At 36.8% G+C, this 14770-nt stretch overlaps 1 long non-coding RNA gene across 2 annotated transcripts; it reads left to right on the top strand.

The window, feature by feature from the left end:
* Window positions 1-1069, top strand: LOC142229224 (uncharacterized). 2 transcript variants are annotated; one of them, XR_012720358.1, is made up of 4 exons: window positions 1-58; window positions 146-338; window positions 404-817; window positions 882-1069. It is a non-coding gene; the product is annotated as an uncharacterized LOC142229224 (long non-coding RNA). The 2 variants fall into 2 exon arrangements; XR_012720357.1 differs by having other exon boundaries at window positions 11-338.
* The last annotated feature ends 13701 nt before the right edge of the window (window positions 1070-14770 follow it).

The raw sequence follows: 14770 nt of genomic DNA, 5'->3' as shown, positions 1-14770 counted from the left end.
TATACCCAATAAACACAGGATGAGCGTTTTTCAAATGCAACACCTCTTCAGTTTGAGGGTAAATATCATTTTCAACATAAATTCAACTTGACTTGAAAAAGCTCATCTTCAATTCATCTTCAAATTGTTTGCGAATTACAACCAGTTTGGCAAAATGTTGACGAAAACTTTGAAAATGTGTTGAAGATAATTGGAGAAAACTTTGACAAAACACTACCCTGAAATGCAACGAAAAAACCACATGGTTTTCAATACTACTTTGGACAACAAAGTTCGTGGAAAAAATACAAAAATGTGGAAATTGTTTAATAATCAATTGAAATTGCTTATAATAATTGGTAAGTAAAACTAAAACACGAAATGAAAACTTTAAGGAAGTCACTAAACTCAAATCTCTTTGCAGACAACTAAAATATTTGGATGCTGATTCTTGGACACCTTAAGAGGCTGGCCGATGAAAAATGGTAGTGGCTTATCGAGAAGAGAAAGTTTCCATAAATCAAAGTGCAACCAAAAAAACTTGGTATTTATGCTTTTCCATATCAACAACTACTGGATGATAATTCGCAATTCACAAAATAACAAATTAAACCGATGATGCGATATAAATTAAACTATCGATGTGATATAGTTTAATTTATATCGCATCATCGGTTTAATTTGTTATTTTGTGAATTGAAATTGCTGGAAATTTATTCCAATTATCTGGACATCAAGTTCCTGAAAATTGCCAGTATTTTAATAACAACAATTTTGTAAGACCAACGTTTTTGAGGAAATCACGAAGTACGTGGTCAGTTGGAAGAAATACAAATTGGTAAGTCAAAATAAAAAGTGAAATGAAAACATAATGGAAATCACAAAACTCGATTGTTTTGCAGAAAACTAAAATCATTGGATGGTATATTCTTGGAAGATGTTGACCGATGAAAAACCGATAAAGGGAACAACAAAGAAAGTTTTCAGAAAACTTACAAAGTGCAATCAATTAAACCAAAGTGCAACAATTCCTATATCAAGAACTTCTGGATGAAAATGTGCATTACATCAATTTACATCCCGTCATCAGTTTGATATTTTGTGATTTCCTCTTGCTGGAATCTATTCTAACACACAAGCCAGCAAGTTCCTCGATAGTAATTATTTCAAATTGCCAGCATATTAATGACACCAACATTATGGAGGAAATGGAATTATACATGTAAAAATGTTTAAGATATTTAAAGATGTATTCATAGTTTTATTTATTAATACGTTTAATAAGATAATTACATTTTGATTGTTTATTATTTATATTATTAATGTTAATTTTAAGATTATATATTTGTTAACGAAAAAAATAATAAAATTTACAAAATCCCTAGAAATTTAGTATTGACTTTCAGTTAGAACTAGGATTGACTTTCATACAAATTGTGGTTTGAAAGTATTCGCAACAATGGTAATTTTTTATTTTTCTCACATTGAAAACTGTTTGAGAAATTATTGAATAGCGATGCATTTCAATTTGAGGATTACAATTGAGAAATTATTGCTATTGTGTTGAATTTTACTGTTGAGGGTAATGTCTGTTTTTTGTTGAGAACGCGATTTTCTCAACAATTTCTCAACTTGAATATTACCCTAATCCTTTGAAAAAATGTTTGAAAAATTATTGAATTTTAGTATTTTTCAAACGTTTGTGTTTATTGGGTAATATAATATAAATATTAGAAAAATATAATATTTAAAAATTTAGTTTATATTGTCTTATTTCATAATCTTGTCATCAAAAAAAAAAAATTATAATTTACATAAATTATTAAAATATTCAACTGATTGACAATTTATTTGTCTATAAAGTTCAATACTTTTAGAAAGAAAACTGTAAAATTAAAATAAATTAATATTTCCACATTTTCATATATACCTTTTGATTTAATCTATATATATATATATATATATATATATATATATATATATATATATATATATATATATATATATATATATATATATATATATATATATATATATATATATATATATATATATATATATATTATTTATATTTATATATATATATAATATATATATATATATATATATATATATATATATATATATATATATATATATATATATATATATATATATATATATATATATATATATATATATATATATATATATATATATATATATATATATTATATATATAAAATAAATAAAAAGATTTAGATAAATTTGTTTACAATTCTTTTTTGATGATTTATTTATGAAATTGAGCTAAAAAAAGAGCATAAAGACTAAATAATCATTGCTAAGATATATCTACTTTATTGTTAAAAAAAATATTTTTGTTTTATATTAAAATTGTTAAAAGATTATTAGTTATCAATTTAAGAATATTATATATGGAAAGAAACTTCAACTATTAATAAATGTTATGATTCGTGTTTAAAAGTAATTTAAATATGCGTTAAATATTTCAAACAAGGCTGAAAAAGTAACGGCCATGTAATGTAAAAAAAGGCAATTCGAATTTTGGGGTATTTTTAAACATGGCAGTAAGAATACCACGGATGACAAAATATGTCATATGGGGCGGGCGGCCAGGGAGAAGAACAACATCTCTTTTCTCCCACAAAAATGATGTAGATTAAGTCAGATTAGGACAAAATAAACAGACAAGCCTTTAAGACAAAAATGTCTTAAAGAACATGACAATAACCCAGTTCTGAAGATTCAACATCCCATCCCTGCACCACCTGGTAGAGTGAGCAACACACACATCTATACATAATAAATTTCTCTCATGGGGAGATTATAAGAAAACACCAGGGCTGTCTAAGCATAATTGCTATTTTAGACTTTTCGCCACTCCCAGCTCTGGTGCAACAGAACAACCGGTACATTCAAATAAATTTAAATGTGCAACCAATAAAACGGAAAGAACCACCCCATCCGACGAGCTAAGCCGCAGCCTTGACCACCGTACCGGATCCGCTTAGCATTGGACAAGAATTTGGCCGTTACGCCAAATTCAAAATCCTTGCGCAGCAGGTTGTCACATTTTGGCGCCCAACAACATGGGACTACTTTATGGTTTTCCCATATCCATCAAATTATTAATTTTTTAAATTTTCATAGTCCATAACTTGTTATAAAGAATAATTTCTCTCAGTGGTATCCCGGAAGGCAGTCCATTGCCATGCCTGTGTAGTAACATCTGTTAAATAAATATTTCAAATTATAAACTACCAACTAAACCTAATCGTACTATTATCAGAACAGGAATCATGTATTCTTAAGTTATATAGCTGGATATTACATTTGTTGTTGTTATGATATATTACGAAATGATTTAGAAGGTGTACCAACCAATTTTTTTTTCAGTATTCCAATTTATGATAACTTGCCTAAAATCCGAGATTCAAATAAAAACAACTTTGCTTAATCTGACTAGATTTTTTGTTATGTTTTTATTAAAGAAAAATTTTACGATATATTATCTACATCAATATTCAAATCTTATATTAATATTTTAAAACTTTAGCTTAAAACTATATAATATGAGACATTTCTTAAACTATACATTGTACAAAATAATAAAAATTGTTTTTGGATTTAAATATTTGTTACAGGAACTTGTTAGGAAAAGTGATATTTCTGAAAATTACTTGTTTTTGAAATTTACTGAATTACTGAAATTTAAAGAATATTTGAAATATTTATCGAGCACTTTGTTTACAATTCTGCCTGTCTTTCCATACCGTTTCTCTTATTCTGTTAAAGACGAAGAGATAAATATTTCGGATTTGACCTTTTTGATCACATAACCATGGCAGGTAGAACTGGTTCTCGATCATCTAGCCGTATTGCTGCGAGAAATCAAGTCAATACGAACAATCAGAATATAAGTGCGAATTCTAATAGAGAGGCAAATAATACTGCCAACTCTAATGCATCGAACCGAGATAACACGGTTAATTCTAATACGTCTGGACTAAATAACACTGCAATTGAGACAAACCGAAACAATATCACTCCTTTAATGTCTATATCTTCTCGACAAGGACCTCTTACCACGTCGTCCGATTCTATAACGACCCCTCAATATAGCAGTATTACTGCACAAGAAATACACAGAGAATTCTCTAGAATGTCTCGGTAGAATCGTTTACCAGCAATGCCCACTTTGGTAGAAAATAGAAATCCTAGTGACGAAACAGGTGCAGATATTCGCAGTATACAAAACTATGTAAATGCTTCTGTTGGCGCTGCCCAGGCAAGCATTATGCGTTATATTGAACAGACTCTACAGGTGATGATTCCGGTGGCTATTAGAAATTCGCTTGACAGAGAACGAGATATTTCAATGTCAGGAAACAGAAACATTGACCGCGAATCTACTCGACAAGACACATACCGAAACTATACACAACAGAATATACCACAGGATACAATATCAACGTAACAATTTTTACGACAACAATAGTCATCACCTACCACATCAGTCGTATCAGCTTTATCGACCATATAGTTGCAACCAAGATCCAAATGTAAATATGCCACATAATGTTCCCAATAATTTCAGTCACACGCAGAACTTTACGATGGGCATCAAACCATTCACACCAATGCAACTGCAAAAGTGGGGATTGAGTTTTGATGGTTCATCGAAATCCGTTAGCGTGGAGGACTTTGTTTTCCGAGCCGAATCGTTAAGGTTAGATTACAATTGCCCTTGGGATGGTTTTGTAAAAGGTTTTCACCATTTACTGACCGGACGAGCTCATGATTGGCTTTGGGAATTTCGGCAGCAGAATCCACTGTGCCAATGGGACCAACTGAAATTCAATTTTATAAGGAAATTCAGGAATTTCGAAAGCGATTTCGAAATTCAGAGACGGATAATGGACAAAAGACAATTACAATCTGAGCCGGCTGAATCCTTTATTTCTGAAATAAAGAAATTGTGGAATCAAATGCGTTTTCCTATTCAGGAATACGAATTAGTGCGTGTAATAAAGGATAACCTGAAGGACGGACTAATCCAGCTGATTTATCCTAGAAATATTGCGACCATTGATGAGTTGGTAGACGAATGTAAAAGGGCTGAAAGAACCATTACAAAACGGTCATCTTTTCGCCAACCTATCCAAAGCCTCAATTTTAGAAGAGTCAATGAGATGCAGGCTGATTTTCCGTCTGATGAAAATGCATATGAAATCGAAGCAATGAATCATAATTCCAGGCCATTAGTATGCTGGAATTGTAAACAGTCAGGTCACTCATTTATTGACTGTCCAGTCGAGCAAAGGGCAATATTTTGCTTCAAATGTGGGTTCGACGGAGTAACTTTACCAAAGTGTCCTCGATGTTCGGGAAACCCGACGAGGAACATAATGAGAACTGGGTCCACATGTTCACAGCAAAAGGAGACAGCTCAGTAAATAGTGACCTAGATTCGAAAGATTCAACCGGACTTGACAATGAAAATTCCAACCCTAGTATGATACACATTGACACCAGTGACAATGAGGGACCTATGATGACCAGCGACAAACACCTTCAGATTGAGATACCAGAATCTACATATGCAGAGGAAAAGAAGAACAATTTTAAAACCATAGTTCCATATGAACAGCGTTTAGAGAACTATGAAAAAGTACGCACAATGATATTCAACGATCTTTCACCTGTTCTTAGCAAACGAATTGTGAAAGCTAGAAGAGGTTATGAAAGAAGAAAACGAGAGCGACGAGAAATCGCATCGGCTTGTCTTAATATGGAAAACGATATATACCGTATATGAATGTGAGGATAAATGGTCAGGATTTTAAGGGTTTAATGGACAGCGGCGCTTCCATCAGTTGTTTAGGGAACTCATGTCTGGAGAATGTGAAAAAAATGAACTCGACAATAATAGATTTTAGATCTAGCCTCAAAACAGCCGATGGAAAAAGACAGAATATAATAGGAAAAGTAAAGGTAAAAGTGGAATGTGGTGATCGGATAATAGAAACGTTTTTATATCTGGTACCGAATTTGAAACAAGAGCTCATACTAGGTTATGACTTTTGAAAAGAATTAGGAATCAGAATTTGCTTTGAACGTAATGTGAATGAAATTGATTTAAATGAAGTTGAGAATCCTACGGTACATGAGCTAACTCACGAGCAAAATATGTTGTTAGACGAGGTAAAGCGCTCTTTTCACTGTTATAGCGAACATGGTCTAGGTAAGACGCATTTAGAACAACATACGATTGACGTGGGTAACGCTATCCCCAGAAAGATGCGGTATTTTCCAGTGAGCCCTGCTGTTCAAAGACTTATGTATACTGAACTAGACAGGATGTTAGAATTAGACGTAATAGAAGTAGCGGAGAATGCAGAGTGGAATAACCGTGTTACTCTAGTGGTAAAGCCAGGTAAAAGTCGCCTTTGCCTGGATGCCAGAGAGTTGAACAAGGTTACGCGCAAAGACGCATATCCACTACCTAAAATTGACGAGTTGTTATCAAGATTGGGAGACACACATTTTATATCGTCAATAGACTTAAAAGATGCTTTTTGGCAAATTCCTCTGGAGGATTCGAGCCGTCCGTTAACTGCATTCACAGTCCAAGGCCATCCACATTATCAGTTTAAAGTGATGCCTTTTGGACTGTGTAATGCAGCTCAACGGATGTGCCGCTTGATGGACAAAGTGATTCCTTCAGAGTTGAAAAACCGGGTTTTTGTCTATCTTGACGATTTACTTATCGTGTCACCCAATTTTGATGAACACATGGTTATGTTAAGGACAGTCGGACATAGGCTTTCTGCAGCAGGACTCACAATTAATTTGGAATAATCAAAATGTTGCCACAAGGAATTGTGATATCTTGGCTATATAGTTGGAGGGGGCAAATTGAAGACAGATAGTAGTAAAGTTGAAGCTATCATGAATATAGGACCACCGAAGTGTGCGAAGGATGCCAGGAGATTCTTGGGAACAGTAGGATGGTATCGTAGATTCATCCACGAGTTTTCCACACTTACTGCTCCACTTACAGATACATTGAGGAAGTCATCTAAATTTAATCTAACACCCGAAGCTTTGGCGGCATTTGAATTGTTGAAATTGCGATTGATTTCCAGTCCAGTATTGGTCAGCCCTGATTTCAACAAGATATTCTACATCCAATGTGATGCATCGAATGTAGGCGTCGGTGCAGTTCAAAGTTTTCAAAGAGATTGTGATGATGGTGAACATCCCATCGAGTATTTCTCTAAGAAACTGAATTCTGCCCAACGAAATTACACTACCACAGAAAAAGAATGTCTTGATGTTATTTTGGCAATAGAAAGATTCAGGCAATATATCGAACTCATGGAGTTTATTGTAATAACATATCAGTCTAGTTTACAGTGGCTCATGAGGCAAAAAGACCTGAATGGACGATTGGCTCGCTAGAGTCTAAAATTACAAGGCTATAAGTTCACAATTGAACATAGAAAAGGGTCGAAGAATATAGTACCTGACATGTTGTCAAGATTAAATATGGACGAGATTGCATATGCACACACAGGTATGATAAACTTTAATTCTGACGAGTTTCGAAGTGAACAGTATCAAGGGTTGATCGACACAATTGAGCAAAATCAGTGTCAACTACCTGACCTTAAGATAATGGATGGTGTTGTTTATAAGCGTGTAAAATTCAACGGACATGACATTGATAATGAGGATGATTGTTGGAAGATATGGTTGCCTGAAGGTTTGACGGCTGATGGTGTAAAGAAATCCCATGAATACAATACTTCTCATGGATGCATTGCCAAAACTCTTCGAAACGTGCAACAATTTTTCTATTGGCCAAACACGACAATTCAAATAAGGAAATATATAACTGATTGTGAGATATGTAAGGAGTATAAACACCCTAAACAAACATTAAGGCCACATATGGGCAAGGAAACTATGACATGTCGACCATTTCAGAAAATCTATATAGATTTTCTTGGTCCATACCCACCCTCCCGATCGGGAAATACGTTCATATTTGTTGTTTTCTGATAATGGCAAACAATTTATATCGGATACCTTTCAGAATGTTTCAAAAGATTTTGGCATAAAGCACATAAGAACGCCAATTCATTCACCACAGTCTAACGCCAGTGAGAGGGTGAACCAAAGTATTCTTAGCAGTATTAGAAGCTACCTGCAGACAGATCAGTCACGATGGGACGAAAATTTGTCACGCATTGAATGTTCACTGCGGTCTACTGTTCACACCTCAACTGGTGTGACACCATATTTCGCTCTGACTGGTTATAATATTGTTACGAATTTGATAATTATAGATATAAGTTTATTTAAATAAGTTTCCGTTAATTTAAAACTTCAAATTGTAACGATAAAATTTCGTTATCACTTGTTGGAATCATCTATTCATTTTCTAGTATTTTCCTGAATTTCTTTTATGTTCTTTTGTTTGCTTACCGAAATGTTAGTTCTTACTCTCTCATAGAATAGCAACCCCTTTTGCTTTGTTATTCTGCATTCTCATCTCATCCCATTGTCTATTGTCATTGTTGTTGTAGTAATGCGAGCATATATCTATGTGAGTGTGTATGTGTTTGGCAGCCACCAGATGAACAGCTTAATGGTCGTAGATCCTTCTAGCATTGTCTAAGAATGTTCTGGCGTTGCCAGAATAATGTAGTGCTACCAGAATGTTCTCGTATTGCCACACTGTCATATATAAAAGCGCTCACATGCTGCTAACGAGTCAGTCTTAATTAAAGCGTCAAACGAATAACTTCAGTGTGAACGAATTGTAAAGTGTGAAGTCATAGTAAATAAATTGTAGATTGTCGTTATTTAAAAGAACTGTGTTTTAATTGTCGGGTAATTAAAAACGCCTAAATATAAAAACGTAACAGTTGGTGTCGGAAGTGAAATAACGAAAAAAAATCTACAATGAAGTTTAATGAGCTTCGTGTGGAAGACTTAAAAAAGGAATTGAGCAAACTGGAGCTGCCGACAACAGGCAATAAGGCCCAGCTTCAAAAGCGTCTACTGGAAGAGTTTGAACGGCGTAATATGGACATTGCGACGCATGAGTTTGATTATAAGGAAGACATTGATGAATCAATACTCGTCAATACAAGCAGTGTAGAAACTCCATCTGTGGCTTCGAGTGTTGTGGATTACACATCAATGCTCAATGTTTTGAGCAAAATGATGGAAGAAAATTCTAGAAAAATGGAAGAAAATTCTCTTCTTTTGGTGGAGAAATTTGACGAAAATTCTAGAATTCTTAATGAAAAGTCACAAAAAATTTCGGAAGGTATGGAGAAACGCGTAGACCACCTTGAGAAAAAAATGTCAGAACTAGAAATGAAAGGTGGTCCAGTGCGCGTAATCGAGGGCCCAAAAATCAAAATTCCTGTTTTTGATGGCTCATCTTCATTTGATGTTTTCAAATTCCAATTTGAGACGGTGGCATCCAGAAACATGTGGAATGACAACGACAGAGCAATTGAACTTCTGTTGGCATTGAAGGGTAATGCTGCCGATGTAATGCAAAGTATCCCAACTTCTTCCAGAAATAACTATAACGAAGTAATATAGCTGCACTACAACGCAAGTATGGTGGAGAACATAAGCAAGACATCTTTAGAATGGAATTAAGAGGTAGAGTCCAGAAATCAAACGAGACTCTACAACACTTTGCAACAGAAGTTGAGCGGTTGGTGCTACTGACATACCCAGGAGAGAGTCACCCACTTGTGGACCGCATCAAAATTGAGACCTTTGTGAATGGCATTCGAGACCCAGACATAAAATGTGCAACATATGTGTCACAAAAGGCTACATTCGCAGAAACAGTAACGTTTGCACTTGCGCAAGAAACTGCGAGATTGCTGGCACGGCCTCAAATTCACAAAGTACGCAGAGTAGAGACCGAGTGTGAAGAATCGAAATCTATCATTGAATCGATGAAAGAAGCAACGAAGCAGGTAATGCAAGAATTAAACCAGGATGCAACTAAATCCCGAATCAAATTCTATAACTGTGATAAGCCGGGACATCTAGCTCGAGAATGCAAAGCACGACCCAAACGGTCACGATCCACATCACCATCTTCATTAAACAATAGCCATAAGAAGGTGACCCCACAGTCAATTGAGTCACCTTTAAATCGAGCTAGTTCAGCGGGGCAAGAGCTGGCTCCCACAGACGATGGCCCCACCATCTCCATAGCAATAGTTCAACAGAAAAATAACAATTTAACTATTGCGGGTGTTATTAATGGCGACAAGCGTACTTTGACGTTGGATACTGGTGCATCAAAGTCTATCATTAGATCTGATTTAGTAAAAGGAAAAGTTACACCACTGATTGGAGTCAAGCTACGAACTGCTACAGGGGAACCCGCAACCGTATATGGAAAGATCGCCGTAAAATTAACTATTGCTAACAAATCCGTTACTTATGATTCCATTGTGGCCGATATAGTAGACGAAGTTATAAATGGAGCGGATTTCATGATTGCTTTTGGTCTCAATCTGGATATGAAGCGTCGTGTAATGACATGGTGCGATGCCGAAATAACGGTAAACGTGGGCTATAGTGAGAATACACCTGTCAGACGTTTGACAACGAGCCAGTCAGAGTCTATACCACCGAATGCCGAAGCAATTATATGGGTTTCTATGAATGGAGATTGTGAAGTCGGCCAATTGTGGGTTGTTGAACCAGCAGAAAACAAAAGCAACGACATTTTGATAGCAAATGCCCTGGTAACAACGAACGAAGAGAGACTAATACCAGTTCGTGTCTTGAACTTGTCTGACAATCATGAGCAAATTGTAAAGTTTTCTGACATTGGAAAATGTACACCAGCCGAGGCAATAGTCAATTTGGAAGGCAACTCATCAAAGACACATGGAATAGTGAGAAAACATCTAGAAGTGTATTTCGAGGCTTGGACACGTCACCTATCGCCGTCAGAGAGAAATAAAGCCAAGCAATTGTTGTGGAAAAACGCCTCTGCTTTTGCTTCTGAAAAGGGAAATCAAGGAAGAACATCTGTAGTGAAACGTGAAATTAAAACCGCAGAAGAAAGGCCCATAAAACAGGCACCACGAAGTGTTCCCCTGGCAAGAAGAGACGAAGTTCAAAAGCTCATAAAGGAAATGGCGGAGAGTGGAGTGATCGAGCCATCATCAAGTCCTTGGTGTTCCCCAGTTGTGCTGGTCAAAAAGAAAGATGGAAGTACCCGATTCTGCGTGGACTACAGAAAACTGAATGATGTCACCAAAAAGGACAGTTATCCGCTTCCACGCATTGATGACACGTTGGACACACTAGCCGGAACAACATGGTTTTCTACGCTTGATTTGCAGAGTGGATATTGGCAAGTAGAGATCGCCGAGAAAGACAAGGAAAAGACGGCTTTTGGCGTTAATGGCGGTCTCTGGCAATTCAATGTAATGCCGTTCGGGCTCTGCAATGCTCCGGCTACCTTCGAAAGATTGATGGAGCGGGTACTGAAGGGGTTGCACTGGAAATCGTGCTTGATATACTTGGATGACATCATAGTGATGGGCAAAACATTTGACGAGCACCTTAAGAACTTGAAAGACGTTATCCAGCAATTGTCAGCCGCTGGTCTACGCCTTAACGCAAAGAAATGCTCACTTTTCCAGCGGGAAGTTAAATACCTGGGTCATCATGTGACTGCAGAGGGCATATCCACCGATGAAGACAAAATCCAAGCTGTCAGAGATTGGCCACGACCCCGAAATCTCCACGAATTAAGAAGTTTCCTTGGGTTATGTACATATTACCGACGATTCGTCCCAAACTTCGCCAGCATCGCCGCTAGTCTCCATAAATTGACACAAAAAGGTCAGAAGTTCCAGTGGAGCGACGAACAGGAGGATTCATTCCAACATTTAAAAGAACTTTTAAGTTCAGCTCCTGTTCTAGCGTATCCTATTCCGGGCGAAAAATTTGTTTTGGATACAGATGCTAGCGCGCATGGTATTGGAGGTGTGCTATCCCAACAGATAGATGGCAAGGAGAAGGTCATCGGATATTTCAGCCGGACGTTGTCCAAGCCCGAAAAGAACTACTGTGTAACGCGACGAGAGCTGCTAGCCGTCATAGAGAGTGTAAAACATTATCATAAATATTTGTATGGACAACACTTCTTGCTCAGGACTGATCACTCAGCTCTACGATGGTTGCTCCAATTCAAGAATCCGGAAGCTCAACTGGCACGTTGGATCGAGAGGCTCCAAAGCTATGATTTCAGTGTCGAGCATAGAAAAGGGGGAAAACACGGTAACGCTGACGCTTTGTCACGCAGTATAGAATGCAAGCACTGCTCGAAAGCTGAACATAAGGAGGAGATTGTTGATATTCGGCTGTTACACATCGAATCTGGAGTGGACTGGCCAACAGAACAGCGTAAAGATCCCATTTTGAGCAAAATTATTTCGGCAAAGGAAGAGAACGAGAAGCCCAGTAAGAAAGACATCGCAGCCGAAAGTCCACTTATGAAATCATACTGGGCTCAATGGGATAGTTTAGTTCTAGTCAATGGATCCCTGCAACGTAAATGGGAAAGCGAAGATGGCAAGAGCAGCTGAAATTTGATCATCGTTTCAGATTCCAAAATAAGAGACGTTTTGGCGGAGTTCCATAATGGTCCCAAGGTCATCTGGGAATAACCAAAACCGCCGAGAAAGTGAAGCAACGATTCTACTGGGTTGGATGCCAGAAATCAATTGCTGAATGGGTAGCCAATTGCGAGAAGTGCATGAAGGCGAAAGGTCCAACAAGGAAAAGTCGAGGTCCTATGCAAGAATATAGACCAGGAGCCCCGTTTGAAAGAATAACAATGGACGTGGCCAGTAAGTGATTCTGGAAACCGTTATGTCCTTGTGGTCATGGATTACTTCAGCAAATGGCCGGAGGTGTATGCAATTCCAAACCAAGAGGCAAAAACGATTGTGGATGTGGTCAACAAAAACTGGATATGTCGCTACGGTGTGCCGTCCGAGATTCACTCAGACCAGGGAAGACATTTTAAATCGGCCATATTCAAAGAGATGTGTGAATCCCTTGGTATCAAGAAAACGAGGACTACGCCATTACATCCACAATCCGATGGCATGGTAGAAAGGTTTTTATCGCACTCTGGAGGAACATCTTCGAAAAGTAGTGGACAACGGTCAGAGGGACTGGGACGAGCATATACCAAAGTTTTTGCTGTCGTATAGATCTGCCATTCATGATTCCACCTCTCGAACACCGGCCAATGTTCTATTCGGAACTGAGTTGAAGTTGCCTGGAGATCTGATATTCGGCGCTAAACTTAATGAGCTCGCCAGGGAAGAAAACAGAAACGACATCCCAAACACTTTCGGTGAAGTTCACGAATCAGTGCTCAACAAAATAAAAATGGTCAGCAACAGAATGAAGGCGAGATACGATCGCGCTGTAAATACTGAGGGCTTCCAAGAAGAAGAATTGGTTCTGCTATTTAACCCGCAACGAAAGAAAGGATTGTGTCCTAAACTGCAAACACAGTGGGAAGGCCCATACAAAGTCATCAAGAAGATCAATGATGTTGTATACCGGATTCAGAAGGACGACAGCCCTAGATCAAAGATGAAAGTTGTACATCTGGAACGATTGGCTCCTTACGGAACAGGTTCTGTGCCTGTTCGGGACGAACAGGCTTAAGTGGGAGGCAGTGTTACGAATTTGATAATTATAGATATAAGTTTATTTAAATAAGTTTCCGTTAATTTAAAACTTCAAATTGTAACGATAAAATTTCGCTATCACTTGTTGGAATCATCTATTCATTTTCTAGTATTTTCCTGAATTTCTTTTATGTTCTTTTGTTTGCTTACCGAAATGTTAGTTCTTACTCTCTTATAGAATAGCAACCCCTTTTGCTTTGTTATTCTGCATTCTCATCTCATCTCATTGTCTATTGTCATTGTTGTTGTAGTAATGCGAGCATATATCTATGTGAGTGTGTATGTGTTTGGCAGCCACCAGATGAACAGCTTAATGGTCGTAGATCCTTCTAGCATTGTCTAAGAATGTTCTGGCTTTGCCAGAATATTGTAGTGCTACCAGAATGTTCTCGTATTGCCACACTGTCATATATAAAAGCGCTCACATGCTGCTAACGAGTCAGTTTTAATTAAAGCGCCAAACGAATAACTTCAGTGTGAACGAATTGTAAAGTGTGAAGTCATAGTAAATAAATTGTAGATTGTCGTTATTTAAAAGAACTGTGTTTTAATTGTCGGGTAATTAAAAACGCCTAAATATAAAAACGTAACAATATGATTACGCATGCTGACGCATACGAAATATTAAAAAATTAAATGCCTTGTCAGATGGCGAAACACAAATATTACCGAAGGCGAAACAGATGCAAATTCTATCGGATAGGATAAGAACAAAATTACATGAGGCTTATAAACGAAACGAAAGGACGTATAATAAACGATCTAGACTTGTTCAATTTAAGCCTGGACAAGAAGTCTTCAGAAGAAATTTTGTCCAGAGCAATTTCACAAAAGGAATAAATGCAAAGCTATGCAAACAATGGCTTAAATGCCGAATAAGGAAAATTGCCAATATGAAATCGAAAATTTAAATGGAAAATTGATCGGATTAGTACACGCGCAACATTTGAAACAATGACAATATGATTACCTAAATCACAACTTAAATCTACCTCGAATCATGTTATAAA

This window comes from Haematobia irritans, chromosome 3 (assembly GCF_050003625.1).
Source record: "Haematobia irritans isolate KBUSLIRL chromosome 3, ASM5000362v1, whole genome shotgun sequence".
Taxonomy (NCBI): Eukaryota; Metazoa; Arthropoda; class Insecta; order Diptera; family Muscidae; genus Haematobia; species Haematobia irritans.
Note: the sequence above shows the minus strand (reverse complement) of the source record. Positions and strands in the feature narration are given on the sequence as shown.